Source organism: Elaeis guineensis, chromosome 6 (genome assembly GCF_000442705.2).
Source record: "Elaeis guineensis isolate ETL-2024a chromosome 6, EG11, whole genome shotgun sequence".
Lineage (NCBI taxonomy): Eukaryota > Viridiplantae > Streptophyta > Magnoliopsida > Arecales > Arecaceae > Elaeis > Elaeis guineensis.
Window position 1 is genome coordinate 83454226 of NC_025998.2, and position 6588 is coordinate 83460813.

General features: G+C 38.4%; 1 non-coding gene across 1 annotated transcript; it reads left to right on the forward strand.

Moving 5' to 3' along the window:
- The first annotated feature begins 5991 nt into the window (after positions 1-5991).
- Positions 5992-6097, forward strand: LOC140858885 (small nucleolar RNA R71). The gene has a single exon (XR_012142289.1). It is a non-coding gene; the product is annotated as a small nucleolar RNA R71 (small nucleolar RNA).
- The last annotated feature ends 491 nt before the right edge of the window (positions 6098-6588 follow it).

Below are 6588 nucleotides of genomic sequence, written 5' to 3' on the forward strand. Positions count from 1 at the left end.
ATACTGTATGCATCCTTCTTTTATTTTAATTTTATTTTAAGTCTAATTTTTTTCAAACTTGAGTCTTTTTGATCTATGAATCGGACTCTTTGTATCGACGATCATCTTTCCTGTAAAACATAAAAAGAAGCATCAAATTTTTAGTAAATAAAATAAATTAAATATATTTTTCTGCTTTAAATGACTTAAATTAAGTGTTTATCACACCCCCTAACTTGAATTTTGCTCGTCCTCGAGTAAAATAGATATATCAGCATTGTGTACCGACTCGGTCTTGAATCAAAAATTAGGTTAGGCATCCCAAAAGGTAGATGATACCTGGTCAGACCATTAAAGAGATATTTCATTGGATTATCAATTTGACCTAATTAGTGGCTGAGTATTAACTAAAGAAATTTCAAGAGCTTTTCTTTCACCAACTCTCCATTTTACTCTTTAAATCTTCTAACTTAATGGGAGAGAGGTTTATTATCTTCTTGCAATTTAGTCCCCTTATTATCCACTATTTTTTTTTTTTAACATTGCCTACCTTTTTACACGGACCACAACGCTTACTTAGGCGAAAGGGCCCAGTTACTCAGTAGGAAACCAATGTTGTTTTTTTTTTATTTTTAAGGAAAATTTTTTGCATACCTCGACCTTTCCACCCCATCTCTCATGAAGCAGATTCTTTATTGAGATCAGTAAGAAGAGGGTTGTAGAATCACTCCTAAAATTTGGTCTAGTCTAAACCCTACCATTCATTGGGTTTTCTTAATAATTTATTCCTCAGTATCTCTAAAATTATCATGACCATTAATCATTCATTGTTTAGGATGCCTAATTGACTCTTAATCAAAATAAAATTTGGATACATAAAATTAATTATTTCTAACCATACTTGAGGATTTGATTAATTTCCTCCCCCCCCAACTTAATCTACATTGTCCTCAATGGAGTAGGAAAGCAAAGAAAATAAAAGGAGAGAGTGCACCTGGGATAATTTTGCTTCGAAAGTTGAAGATAGCTTCATTGATTAATAGGCTCTTGTTCTAAATTCCTGCAGCTGCGGTAAAGTAAAAAAAATATGAAATCGTTAGATTGCCTCCCAACAAGCGCTAAGTTTTACATCTTCAGCCAGACTGAATTGAGTATTATGGCGGTATTGGATCCACTAAATCAATAGATTCAGTTAATTCTCCATCACTAATTCCATCTATGTAAGGTTTCAATCGCTGACTGTTCACTTTAAAAGTGTTCCCCTGTTTAGGACTTTTGAGTTCTATAGCTCCATGAGGAAATACCTGAGTTACAATGAAAGGTCCGTCCCAACGTGAGCGAAGTTTTTCAAGAAACAGACGCAACCTAGAATTGAAGAGCCAAACTTTTTGATTGGGCTCGAACATTTTTCGTGCAATGAATTTATCATGGTATGCTTTAGTTCGAGCCTTATATATTCTGACACTCTCATATGCTTCATTGCGTAGCTCTTCAAGTTCATTTAATTGAATCCTCCTATTGGAACCTGCATTTTTCATATCAAAGTTAAATTACCGTATGGCCCAAAATGCACGATGTTCCAATTCCACCAGCAGATGACAAGCTTTTTCGAATACAAGTCGATAAGGAGACATTCCTATGGGTATTTTAAAAGCAGTACGGTAAGTCCATAATGCATCATCTAAGCAAAGGACCAATCCTTTCTATCGGGCCTAACCGTCTTTTTTAGGATATGTTTAATCTCCCTATTTGACACCTCTACCTGACCATTAGTTTGGGGGTGATATGGTGTGGCCACTTTGTGTAAAATATTATATTTTTTCATAAGTGCTTCAAAATATTTATTCGTAAAATGAGTCCCCCCATCACTAATGATCACCCTTGGGAAGCCAAATCGACTAATGATGTTTCGTTGGATAAAACTAGTTACAATTTTATTATCATTAGTCCGTGTAGCTATTGCCTCCACCCATTTTGATACGTAATCAACTGCCACCAGAATATATTCGAATCCAAATGAGGCTGGAAAAGGTCCCATGAAATCAATCCCCCAAACATCGAAGATTTCTACTACTAAAATGGGGGTCAGCGGCATCATATCCTTCTTGGATACATTTTTTGTTTGCTAACATCGCAGACAACTTCAGCCAAATTTATGTGCATCCTTGAAAAGCGTTGGCCAATAAAACCCACTCTGCAGCACTTTTGCTGTAGTTTTTCTTCCACTAAAATATCCCCCACATGCTGAAGAATGGCAAAAAGTGAGAATGCTTTGGAATTCACTCTCGGGGATACAACGGTGAATAACTTGGTTAGGACAGTATTTGAATAGTTCAAGTTCTTCCCAGAAATAATATTTAATTTGCGAGAAAAATCGATCATTTTCTTGTTTTGTCCAGTGAGAAGGTACATGTCCTGTTGACAAGTAATTGACAATATGGGCAAACCATGGAGGATGGCTAGAGGAGATTGCGAAAAGTTGTTCGTCAGGAAATTTTTCTTTGACCTCATCTATGCCTATCGTGTGTTCAACTAAGATCCTGGAGATGTGATCAGCTACCACATTCTCAAAACCCTTCTTATCTCGGATTTCTAGATCAAATTCTTGTAAAAGAAGGATCCATCTGATCAAATGCGGTTTAGTATCTTTCTTTGAGAGGAGATATTTCAGAGCCGCATAATCAGAGTAAACTAGAATCTTAGACCCTAACAGATATGAGCAAAATTTTTCAAGGGCGAACACTACTGCTAGTAGCTCTTTTTCTGTCGTAGTATAATTTAATTGGGCATCGGAAAGAGTCTTGCTAGCACAATAGATCACATGTGGCTCCTTATTGATTTTTTGGCCTAAGACGGCACTTATTGCAAAGTCAGAGGCATCACACATAATCTCAAATGGAATGGACCAATCAGGAGGTTTTATTATAGGTGCTATTGTCAGGGCTGTTCGTAATGTGTTGAATGCTTTCAAACAGTCTTCGTCAAAGACAAATGGTGCGTCCTTGACCAACAGACTGCACACGGGTCTTGAAATCTTGCTAAAGTCTTTGATGAAGCATCTATAAAATCCAGCATGACCTAAGAAAGATCGTATTTGTCAGACCGAAGTAGGGGGTGGTAGTTTTGAAATGACCTCAACTTTGGTTTTATCTACCTCGATCCCTCTTTCAGAAATAATATGTCCTAATACAATTCCTTTTCGCACCATGAAATGGCTCTTTTTCCAACTTAGGATAAGATTTGTCTCCATACACCGTTTAAGAACTTTGGAAAGATTATGGAGACAATCCTCAAAGGTGGTTCCAAACACAGAAAAATCATCCATAAAAACTTCAAGACATTTGTCCACCATATCCGAAAAAATGGCCAGTATGCACCGTTGAAATGTAGCGGGTGCATTGCAGAGCCCAAATGGCATACGCCGAAAAGCGAAGGTGCCATAGGGGCAGGTGAAGGTAGTCTTTTCTTGATCATCCGAAAATATAGGTACTTGATTGTACCTTGAATAACCATCAAGAAAATAGAAGAAACTTTGTCCTGCTAACTGTTCTAAGATTTGGTCGATGAAGGGCAATGGAAAATGGTCTTTCCTAGTAACGGCATTCAGTTTTCTATAATCTATGCATACTCGCCATCCAGATGATATGCGAGTGGGAAACAGTTCACCTTCTTCATTCTCAACCACAGTAATACCTAATTTTTTAGGTACTACTTGAGTGGGACTGACCCATTTACTATCGGATATGGGGTAGATGATTCCAGCATCTAACCACTTTACCACCTCTTTCTTTACTACTTCACGCATGTTTGGGTTCAATCTCCTCTACATATCTCGATGGGGTTTGGCATGTTCCTCAAAATGAATATGGTGCATGCAAATGGAGGGGTCAATTCTTTTTAAATCGGCAATGGACCAACCGATAGCCTCTTTGTGTTCCTTCAAAATACCAACCAATTGTGCTTCCTGATTAGGGGTCAAGTCTGATGCAATGATTGTCGAGAGGGTGTCATTGAGTCCTAGAAATACATACTTGAGCGTAGCAGGAAGGGGTTTCAATTCTAACGTAGGTGGTGATTCTAAAGATGGGACTATTGGTGTACTGGCTAATGTGGGCAATGGCTCATACTTGATTGTCCATGGAGGAGTGGTTTTATCGTGTGGTGTATCCAACAAGATGTTAACTTCTTTCATATATTCCTCAAAGTCATACACTCCAAAGTGAGCCAAGCAAGTATCTAAGGGGTCTGGTGCTAGAATTATGGGTGTTGCATCTTCTATAATGTCTTCTAGTGTATCTACTTCGAAGCAACTATCCATTGATGGTCTTTGGGAAGCACCAAACACATTCAGTCTTAGTTTCTTATTCCCAAATGATACGTCTATGACTCCTGTCCTACAATTAATGCATGCATTTGCCGTAGCTAGGAAGGGTCATCCTAAGATAATGAGAATTTATCTTGGGTTGCCACTTAGTTCCATGTCGAGAACCAGAAAATCAACTAGAAAGTAAAACTCATCTACCTTGACCAAGACATCCTCAAGCATTTCACGTGGTTCCTTAATTGATTTGTCGGCTAACTGCAGTGTGACTGATGTGGGTTTCAGTTCTTTGAATCCAAAAAGTTCATACACCAAACTAGGTAAAAGATTCACACTTGCCTCTAAATCCAGAAGAGCTTTTTTAATGTGATAATCTCCTATAACATAGGAAATGATGGGGGCTCCTGGGTCCTTAAGCTTTGGAGGAGTGGCATGCTGGAAGACAGAACTAGCCTATTCAGTGAGGCATACTTTCTTTAGGATTTGTGATCTAGATTTATATTTTTGGGTGCACAAATATTTCAAAAATTTGGTATAAGCAGGGACCTGTTTGATTGCGTCTAGAAGGGAAAGATTAATTTGGACTTGCTTAAACAATTCCAACATCTCATCGAGTTTTCCTCCCTTCTTATCTGCAGGAATAGGGGCTTTCAGGGCATCCAGAAATGGGGCATTAGGCAAGTAAGATGATTCTGGTGTAGTTGGTTCCTTTTCTATATTCAGGTCCTCCTTGTTCTTGGGTGATTTGGCTTCGGTTAGAGGTTTAGGGTTGGTCTCATTGGTTGTACTAGTGTGTTCAATGACCTTCCCACTTCTCAGAGACATGATTGATTTGGCATGTTCAGAAAAAACTTCTGGGGTATTAGAGCTCTCAATCACAAATTGCCCTCTTGGGTTGCTCTCGGATTGGCTAGGTAATTTTTCTCCTTCCCTCCTACTGAATGCAGTCGCTAGTTGACCTATTTGGGTCTCTAGCTTAGCAATGGATTGTGTGTGGGAGTTAAGGGTCTGAGTGTTGACTTCTAATCATTCTAGTACTTTCAAAACTTTTTCCTCAAAAGCTGAGCTGTGACCAGTAGTAGACGGTTGAAAAATATTTTGAAATTGATGGTATGGTCCATGCCTATATGTTGGGTCCTGATATTGAGGTCCAGGTGCGGCAGGGCCAACCACTGGTTATGGTCTCCAAAAAAAATTTGGATGGTTTTACCAGTCGGGGTTATAAGTGTTCGAATATGGATCATTTCCTGGTCTGCGAGCTTGTTGGACTTGAGCTTGCTGAACCTGCTCGTGCACAAACTCAGGAAATTAAGGTGCGGCTGGGCATTCACTAACAAAATGGTTCGGACTTGCACACAATGCACAAACTTCTTGGATTGGGTTAGGTGGAATTGGGGATTGTCCAGTATTTAGAAGACGATCTAATTTTTGGGACAGTTCATCTACCTGATGATGGATATCTATGGAATTTCCTACTTCATATATTCCACCTCTCTTTGGGTTTAACATGGGTTTATCTTTAATAGAGGCAGACATATGATGTAATGAATTTTTACTTAAAATTTCAAACAGTTGTGATGCCTCATCCTCACTTTTTAGCATGAATGTCCCACCGCATGATGCATCGACCATTTATCGATGTCTTTCCGATAGCCCATCATAAAATTATTGGATTAACTGCCACTTGGGTACAGCATGGTGGGGATATTTTTTAATAAAGTCTTTTCATCTCTCCCATGTTTCATGAAATATTTCTCCATCTAATTGGGAAAAACTAGTTATGGCTTTCCTCATTTGATTATTTTTTCCTATGGAAAAATATTTCTTGAGAAACTCTCCTTGCAGCTGGTCCCAGGTTGATATAGTCATGGAATCCAAAGTATGTAGCCAGTATTTGGCTTTGTCCTTAAGTGAGAAAGGGAATAATTTTAACCTAAGAGCATCATCGGAGAAGTTGTGAATTTTGACAGTTGAGCATATCTCAAAAAATTCTTCAAGATGTTTATAAGGGTCCTCATTACTAAGTCCATAAAATGAAGGTAACATTTGGATTATACTGGACTTAATTTCATATTGAGTGGCCTCCATAGGGGGCACTTGAATACAAGGAGAGTAGGTATATGTGGAAGGAGTAAAGTACTCCTTCAATTGCTTGGGTGGATCATTCTCCTGATTTCGGTCTATATTTTTACGTCTGTTGGCTCTAAAGGTTCTTTCTATTTCTGGATCAAAAGGTTGGATTTCTGATCGTAACGATCTACGGCCAAGTATATACCTTACAATTATAC